Genomic DNA, 9,510 nt, shown 5'->3' with positions numbered 1-9,510 from the left:
TATGATTTTTGGTTAAACCTAGTGCTGCCTTCTCTCAAATATAATATTTCAACTACATAAAGTACCTTGCAAAAGTATTCATAACCCTTGGACTTCGCCACATTTTATTGTGTTACAACATTGAATTGAAATTGATTTCTTTTTTTGTCACCAAGCAACTCAAAATGGTGTACTCTAATGTCAAAGTGGAAGAACATTTAGATTTTTTTATAAAGGCATGCCTAAATTAGTTCACAAGTTAAATTTGGCTTAACAAATCACATAATGTTATATGGACTCAATAGGGGTTAACATTATTTTTGAATAACTACCCATACCTCTGTACCCCATACATTGAAAATCTGTAAGGTCCCTCAGTCAGGTATTGAATTTCAAGCAGCAAGGAGCTTTTTGAAAGCCTCATAAAGAAGGGCAGTGATTGGTAGATGGGTAACAATAAAAAATGAAACATTGCATATCTCTTTAAGCATGATCAAGTTAATAATTATGGATTAAACATTAAACCACCCAGACACATCAAAGATTAGTCATCCTTCTGAACTGAGCTGCAGGGCATGAATGCAACTGCTCAGGGGTGTTACCATGATGCCATTGGTGATTTTACAGTTAGAAGCTGTCATGGTAGAAGAACTGAGGATGGATCAACATCATTGTAGTAACGCCACAATAGTGACTTTAATTACAGTGAAAAGAAGAATACAACTATACAGAAGAGAAAAAACAAAAGGCACTTGAGTTAGTACTGAAAAAAACTGCAAAGGAATATACTTTTTGGCCTAAATGCAAAGCCTGTTTTCCACCAGACATTGGGAGAGGAAACAACCTTTCAGCAGGATAATAACCTACAACACAATGACAAATCTACACTGGAGTTGCTTACCAAGAAGACAGTGAATGTTCCCGAGTTTCCAAGTTCAAGTTTGGACTTAAATCTGATTGGAAATCTATTGCAAGACTTTTAAATTGTTGTCTAGACATGATCCCCAACATATTGACAGAGCTTGAAGAATTATAAAAAGAATAATGGCCTAATTTTGCACAATCCTGGTGTGTTAAGCTCTAAAAATACTTACCCAAGAAGACACACAGCTGTAATCACTGTCAAAGGCGTTTCCAAGGGGTCTGACTACTTTTGCAAGGCACTATAACATCCAATACCAAGGTACAGCCAAAACCATATGTATTTGGAGGGTGAAGCTAAAATGTGAAATTTGGATCTATACTCCAGAATTTTGTATTTTAAATACAAGGTTTCATGTACTATAACTTTAATACACATTAAGTGAATTTGTCCAAATACTTATGGCTTCTTCAAATTGGGGGGACTATATACATAAAATGATTTCCTTTCTAAATTGTGAAAAGGTGACTTGTACAATCGCCTCATATGAAACATTTGATCTCAAATCCAAAATGCTCTAGTTTAGAGTCAAATTGTACATTTTAGCATCACTGTCTAAATACATATGGTGTTGGTTGTACAGTATATCCTCAATTCATCCTAGGTTAGTTGAAGTAACATACCATCCAGAGCATGGCTTCCACCTCACTTTCTGCTCCTGACCCTTTATTATGAAACAAATAGAAATGTCTGTTTTGTTTTAAAGCTGCACTATGTAGAAATGGCTCCACAATGTCATGGTAGCTAATATCAGCTGTTTGAAGCTGTTGTACAAAACCAAAGTAAAAGACTCAATAACAAAACTTAAGAACGGGAAGCATAGAAATAACGCAAACTGTAGAACAGATCTACTGCTTCTTAGACTTGCTTTCAAGTAGAATGATGATCTGTAATTAACATTTCTATGTGAATTTGGTCAGGCCACCCAGAAAGTTACACATTGCCACTTTAACTACAAGGTCTATGCACTGCAAGTTAACTACAATTGGTGTTGCACTAGGATTAGCCTGTAAATACAGTCACAGGAATTTCAATGTTCTGCCGATTTACCTCCTTTGAAGTTCTATTGGCAAGAATCTTGAAAATCGGTTGCCCCGGATCCACTGGACACTCTGAAACAATAAATGGATGTATTTATTTAATTACCACCCACCAGAACATGAATAAAGTTAGCGGGACAATCTTTTGCATTATTCATTTTCCATCTATGCCTAGCCTTATACTACACTCTTAAAAATGGTTATTTGGCTGTCACCGTAAAACCCAATAGATTTCTACCTAGAACCAAAAGGGGTTCTCCTTTGGGGACAGCTAAAGAACCCTTTTGGCACCCTTCTTTCTAAGAGTGTACTGTATGCCTGCCTCCTGAAAAGTAGGGGACCATCAATCACAAATTGTTTTATACATTTATTAAAAACATAATTTAAATGATTGACATCATTAACATTTATGAATAAACAATATAAGTTAGATACTAATTTACCTTTTTGCATGTAGTCATATTTCCTCTTCCTTGGTCGGGGTAGGATGGGATTGGATGGGGTTGACGGTGTCATGCTCAGCAAGTTGGAGGGTTTTTTGAGGGTGACAGGACCTTCTCCCCGTCTTCTTTGGTTTGGGTGTAGCTGGTCTCCTGGGCGGTGGGGGTTATTGGGGGTTTAACCTGGTTGGGGATCCGGGTGAAGCTGGTCTCCTGGGTGGTAGGGATAGTTGTGGGTTGTGCCTGGTTGAGGATGGGGGTGTAGCTGGTCTCCTGGGTGGTGGGGGATATCGGGGTTTAGCCTGGTTGAGGATGGGGGTGTAGCTGGTCTCTTGGGTGGTGGGGGATATCGGGGGTTCAGCCTGGTTGAGGATGGGGGTGTAACTGGTCTCCTGGGTGGTGGGGGATATCAGGGGTTCAGCCTGGTTGAGGATGGGGGTGTAGCTGGTCTCTTGGGTGGTGGGGGGATATCGGGGTTCAGCCTGGTTGAGGATGGGGGTGGTCTCCTGGGTGTTCGGGGATATTGGGGTTCTGGTCTCCTGGGTGGTGGGGGATAGCGGGGTTTCAACCTGCGTGAGGATGAGGGTGTAGCTGGTCTCCTGGGGGCAACTGTATCATACAGCTATTTGGGCAGCAACAGGAGGAGAGTTGGAGGGTTGTAGTGTGGGGGCATGGGTGTTGATTGCCACTGCGAAATATAACATATTAAGGAAATGGGACAGACAAGTGGGCAACAGTTTCCAATTGGCAGAGTTGAGCATGTATATTTAAGCAAAAGGCCCAAGGAGGTGTGGTATATGGCAGTATACCACGGCTAAGGGCTGTTCTTATGCATGATGCAATGCGGAGTGCCTGGATACAGCCCTTAGTCGTGGAATATTGGACATATACCACAAACCCCCCGAGGTGACTTATTGCTATTATAAACTGGTTACCAATGTAATTAGAGCAGTAAAAATAAATGTTTTGTCATACGGTCTGATATACCAAGGCTTTCAGACAATCAGCATTCAGGGCTGGAACCACCCAGTTTATAAGTAAACTTCTACACAGGATATGTGAAAAGAATGTATTGAAATGTTGCTTGCCTGAACTAACTCCTACTTTAATAATAACAATAATTATACATGAAACATACATAGCTTTACAATTGTAGAAACTAACAAACAATCAATAATCTAACTAAACAACAGCAAACTAAACAAAAGGAAGAAAAACATTCAACAAAATACTTCACAATGCTTATTTTAAATCGTCTACACCGGTCTTAATGTGAGAACAATCAGATTGTGGACAAGATCAGGACATATAATGCATGTAAGAACCAGGTATAAAACCGGTAAGGGCTGAAGGAAAGGGTGTGTTGTGTGAGTATGTGAGTGAGACAGCAGGTGAGTGAGCGAGCAGGTGTTGCGCGTATGTGTGAGTTTGTGAAACAGAAGAGGTGTGTGTGGGAATGGTGGAGGGGGAGGTAAGGGTAGGCCATGGTGAAGAGGTGGGTTTTTAGGCGGTACTGAAAGATGATGATGATGGACTCAGAGTCACGGATGGCTGGGGGGAGGGAGTTCCAGAGTCTAGGAGCAACACTGGAGAAGGCCGTCACTGAAACTCTGGAGCTTGGACCTGGGCATGACAAGGTGGCCGACTGTGGTTGAGCAGAGAGAGCATGAGGGCTGGTAGGTGAGAAGAAGGTACGAGAGGTCAGGGGTAGCAAGGTGGGGGAGAGCTTTTTAGGTCTGGAGGATCTTGTAATTAATGCGGTGGGAGACAGGGAGACAGCGGAGTTCACAGACGATGGGGGTGATATGCTGACAGGATGATTTAGTGTGGGTTATAAGATGGGCTGCTGAGTTTTGAACCATTTTGAGCTTATCGGGGGAGTTTGTGTTAGTGCCGGGGAGTAGTGAGTTGCAATAGTCTATTCGGGAGAAAAAGAAAGCATGGATGAGAGTTTCGGGCCGACAGGAGAGGGAGGGGCTGATTTTGGCGAATTTGCCTAAGTGGAATAATTCATTTTTTACAGTCTGACAGATGTGGTGGTTGAGGGATAGACAAATACATATTTCTGTCCAAATACCTTTCACAATTGCCTCATACAACCTTTGGATTGCTGCCATTGAGGTCTGATTCATCATACCACTGTGAGGACACAGTGCAGTTGACGAGAAAATGTTATCCTTCTTCCTCTTGCTGAGGAGTAGCAGGGGGTACCTTGTGGAACCTATGTACCTGGAATCATTAAAGACAAAATGACTTCCAGAAACAGTAGCCTAGTGGTTAGAGCGTTGGACTAGTTACCGGAAGGTTGCAAGTTCAAATCCCCGAGCTGACAAGGTACAAATCTGTCGTTCTGCCCCCTGAACAGGCAGTTAAACCCACTGTCATTGAAAATAATGTTTTTTACTTAACTGACTTGCCTAGTTAAATAAAGGTAAAATAAAAATAAAATGCAGAAATCTTTTTAGAGGAAAACATAAAGCTTACCAGCTTGTTTGCTGCATTAACCAAGATTGCATATCTTCCATGTTTCATTGTCTTATTTGCCCATTCATCTGTTGCCTTCATTTTTGGGGGCTCTAAACTTGACCTTTAGCCTTTGATGCTACTCCTATTGATGTGTTACAACTAGGACACAGCTTAAGGCTGGAGCCATTCTGCATGAAAGGTGGATACGAAAGTGTCAGAAAGAATATCCCTATACACATAACTTTGACTGATGGAATGCACCAGGGAGGTCCACTCTGGCATGAGGCTTGAATTGACAAGGAGAACAAGAGATTGTGAGGTAAAAAAAACTATACTAACAATAGCAATTAATAAGAGTTTGGACAACTAAGGAGCTGACGTTGAATTTGCATTAAACATCAAGCCCTGACCCTTCTCAAACCCACTAAAGAAGTGCTGTGTGTGTGTGTGTGTTTGAAGGTGACATGGGTTTCAATGACTCAATCAAATGGGTCAGATCTGATAATGGACCTCACCTAGTAATAAAACTAAGCCTGAGGCTTTAACATGCCACACTGTAACGTAATGTCTCAGACTAACTGTTGACTACTATTGTAACCTAGATGTAGGCTACCTGCCATAGCCTCAGGTGCATAGGGCAATGAGTGTCGTTAGTTGACAGATGAAACAATACCTGGGTCAGTGGGATTTGGTTACTTATTTTAAGATGCCATTTTTGAATAGTCTCCAATTGGTTTGCATTTTTAAACTACAACCTGGTTTGTTTTTGAAAACAAGAAATGGGAAGAAAGCTGAATAGATAGATACACATTCATTGTGGATGGGAGTATTTCTGTCTGGTGGTCCCAATTCATCCATTGTTTGGAATTGTTTTCTCCACAAGATCTAAAACTGTCATTAGAAAGGCTTTGCAAAGACAAATTGAACTAGCTCTATTTAGTTAGGGGTGTCAAACTCATTCCACAGCGGGCCGAGTGTCTGCGGGTTTTGGTTTTTCCATTTCAATGAACACCTGGACAACCTAACCAGGTGAGGAGAGTTCCTTAGTCATTTGTGACCTCCATTTATCAATCAAGGGTGGAGCAAAAACCTGCAGACACTCGGACGTCCTATGGTAGGAGTTTGACACGTAGATTAAAGTAATTAACCACTCAAACGAGTTTAATCAGGTGTTTAGATGTTGCCCAGAACAAAACCCTGCGCCCACCATGAAACTCCATAGACTGTAGCCTAGCTCGCTAGCTGAAACAGTTCGAGTAGGCCTATAGCTAAGATTTTGATTGAAAACATTGACAGATCAGTGAAAATGCATAGTGGTTTGAGAAATGTCGTAAAAAGCAATAAATCAATCTCAACATTACATACTAGCGATTACAACCACATTGTTTAATTGCATACTTCACTTACCGGGAAAGAGAATGGTCGCATGGGAGGATCGGGTACGTTACAAGTTGCCTTCTTTGTTGAAGTAATGATGCGCATGTGTGTTGTAGGTCAAATTACACCGATTCGGCACAGAATAAGAATATACATTCAAACTGCCTGCAAAAGCGTTTCTTAGATTCATTTAATTTGATGTTATTATATAAACTGAACACAGAAAGTAATCTCCCCTGCAGCCGATTGTGTTGACGAGCTGGAACGTGCTCCGCATTACATTGGATTGAAGTTGCCTATGTACAGGACTGATCTTGGGTCAGTTTTCCGTTATTTTCTCGTACGACTTGAGGAGAAAGCAACATCACCCGCAAGGACCAACAAGTGTTTTCTTACTGCAATGAGCGCAACACCCACACATATTAAGCGAAATCAAGCATATAAAACAGTATTTGATTGATAATGTATTTAAATGTTCCCTGGCAAAGATCCCAAAGAGTGCCATTAATCTCTGAACGGTTTCAAAATGCCTACCTGTTGAATATAATCTTGTCTGCAGCATATAAATGTATCGGAATAGCGGAGTGGAAGATTAAATACATTTCTTTCAATGGAACAATCACCCATAACATCAATCTAAAGACAGATGTAGGCTAAACATTGGATGTAGGCTAAACATTGGAACCGCTCCAATATTATTGTGTAGACATGACTTATTAGTCTTAAAGCAATCAAACATTTAATGTTATTTTTTGCATTTATTTCCTTATTACTTTAGTTTCTTAATTCTATAGTTATATTGTTTGTTGTATAGCCTGTATCTCAGACGACCAGAACCTTAATAATAATCCACATGCTTACGTCAAAAACAATAATTATACTAGTTGACTGCACTGACACATAGTAGGATACTGACACTCACTCCGCGGTGGTGGTGAATGGGTATAAGGGCTGGACACGCCGCGACCCAGACCCTACTGTTGTCTATTACGCAATTACACATACTAATGCCTCGTTCAGGGGCTATCGGAGTTCACGGAAATCCCTAGTTCCAACTGGGAGGTTTCACTTGAAAGACCCTCCAAATAGGAATTACAAGTGGGAAGTGAGAAAATGATGTGGCCTATCTTATTGGTTTAAGAATTGTTCCGACTTCAAAAGCACTTGAACACAATCATGTCAGAGTTACAACTTCCCATTTTCCACGAGAATGTGAAGCCAGCATAATACTGCATTCCAGTGCTAGTTAATACTAGGAAACTGACATTTCTGACTTGCTAACTAGTTGAACGCGTTACAGTACCCTAAGTATATAACATGACCGTAATAATCATCATGGAAAGGCATTGGAAGTGCCATAAGTGTAAGCTAACATAATTCATTATTTTACATTAACCTGTTTAACATGTAATTAATGCATTATGTAGAAAATTGTTTAATTTAGGCTCCACGAAATATGAAATGGGTCATTTAGAAAATCATGTACTGTTGCCTACATGACAAAAAGGCCTTCTGATTACAAGTGCACCAGTATCCCAAGGTATTAAGCGAAATCAAGAATATTAAACAGCATTGGCATTAATAAAACCATTTTCCCCACGAATTAAGTCGCACGTAAATGTGCGTCTTTTCTCAATAATTATGTTCAGCAAGTCTAAAACAGTACATATATGCATACAACGACACGTTTTAAAACATGGTTAATTAAACAAAGACAACCTTTCTGTATATTCTTAACGTTGAATTAGCCATTAAGAACAAAAATGAAATATAAACTATTGCGTCTATATATGGTTGTTGCTAAGGCTTGTGTGTGGCCTACTTGTTAAATGTCTCTTTTCGCATGAATTAAGAAGCACATAAATTCGTGTCTTTTTTCATTAATTAATACACACAAAAACGCACGAAATTTGCTGAAATGCATTATGTACATATATGCACGAATTTAATGTGACACTGAAGGGGCTTGTGCACAAAAGCGCATGAATCCTAACGTTATATGTGAAGGGAGAGACTCTTCATCAAAGAACAGTAGCATGGATGGATGAATCATGGATGAATCTTCGTCCACCTTACAGGTCAGTCAACATGCACCACGCACTCCATCTATGTCTTCAGTTATATCTCAGGCTTTATTTCTTGCGCCATTCTAGAAAAAAAAACTTGATAGGCGCCCTGCTACGAAAATCCATGCAGAAAACATTCCACTCCGACATCTTTTTGAGTCTTAAAACACGCTTCAACTCCACAGACACACCAACAATCTAAATAAGTAGCATTGATCCAAAACCCTGACTCCAACTAAAAACGACTCTAGTGGTTTCCTATTTTCCAACATAGCTTTACTTCTCGGTTCCCTTTTTCTTCGCCACTGTAAACCCACTCATTCTCACTTTCTGTACTATTAACTTCACCCGACTCACTAACAGTTTCAAACAAAACCTCAGTTTCCGCCATATTCCGTCACATTCCAATCAGACCACGCTCACCCTTGATCAGCACTTCGCCTTCTCCAACTGGTATGATGACAACCAGTGTTGCCAACTAATTTGCAGGGCAAGTTGCTAGAGGCAGGTTGATTTGTTGCTAAAAGTTGCTAAATTGCGTTGTGATGTCATTGCGTGATAACGTCAAACTGCGTCATTATGTAGAATACACAATAATGTTACTCAAATTGACTGGCCATCTCGGCGATAAATATGATTTGACATTTGTTCAGGTACAGACTCCCACTCTTCTGTGCAATTTTGATTGAGACATGTTGATTGATGTTGTAAGTTCTGTTCAAGATCAAACATTCGTGACCAACTACATTCATTGGGTTTGGCTCGTGGAAGCCATACTACCGCTGCTTGCAGTCAGCCAACAATGATTAGCAATTTGCTGAAATTGCTGCTGGCCTGCTGCTGCCTGTGCACGAGCTGAGCGCCTGCTGCTGACGTCACTCACAACGTACTTTTGCAGCCAGGCACTTGTGTATGACAGAGAATTTTATTTTTGTGTCAGTTAGAGGGAAAATGTGTGCATTTTAGCATTTGAGTCACTTTTCAAAAGTTGCTAAAAGTTCCAAATACATTTTTAAAGGTAGCTAAATTTGTTGCTAGGTGCTGTTTGACAAAAAAGTTGCCAGGGTAGTCTGAAAAGTTGCTAAATCTAGCAACAAAATTGCTAAATTGGTATCACTGGCCCCAGGATTGCCCAGAATGCACCGCGTGGCCCTTTGACTTAGCATTGGCAACATACACAATGGGCGTTAATACGATTTCAATGGGGTTTCCCTATCTTC

At 40.4% G+C, this 9,510-nt stretch overlaps 1 long non-coding RNA gene across 2 annotated transcripts; it reads right to left on the bottom strand.

Moving 5' to 3' along the window:
• Positions 1–2,918: 2,918 nt before the first annotated feature.
• LOC135574173 (uncharacterized) lies at positions 2,919–8,818 on the bottom strand. Of its 2 annotated transcripts, none has more exons than XR_010465197.1 (3): positions 8,714–8,818; positions 4,459–4,610; positions 2,919–3,069 (listed from the first exon to the last, which is right to left on the bottom strand). It is a non-coding gene; the product is annotated as an uncharacterized LOC135574173 (long non-coding RNA). The 2 variants fall into 2 exon arrangements; XR_010465198.1 differs by lacking the exon at positions 8,714–8,818 and adding an exon at positions 6,255–6,606.
• Positions 8,819–9,510: the final 692 nt, after the last annotated feature.

Source organism: Oncorhynchus nerka, linkage group LG12 (assembly GCF_034236695.1).
Source record: "Oncorhynchus nerka isolate Pitt River linkage group LG12, Oner_Uvic_2.0, whole genome shotgun sequence".
Lineage (NCBI taxonomy): Eukaryota > Metazoa > Chordata > Actinopteri > Salmoniformes > Salmonidae > Oncorhynchus > Oncorhynchus nerka.
The sequence above is the reverse complement of the archived record's forward strand: the minus strand, read 5'-3'. Positions and strand labels throughout refer to the sequence as shown.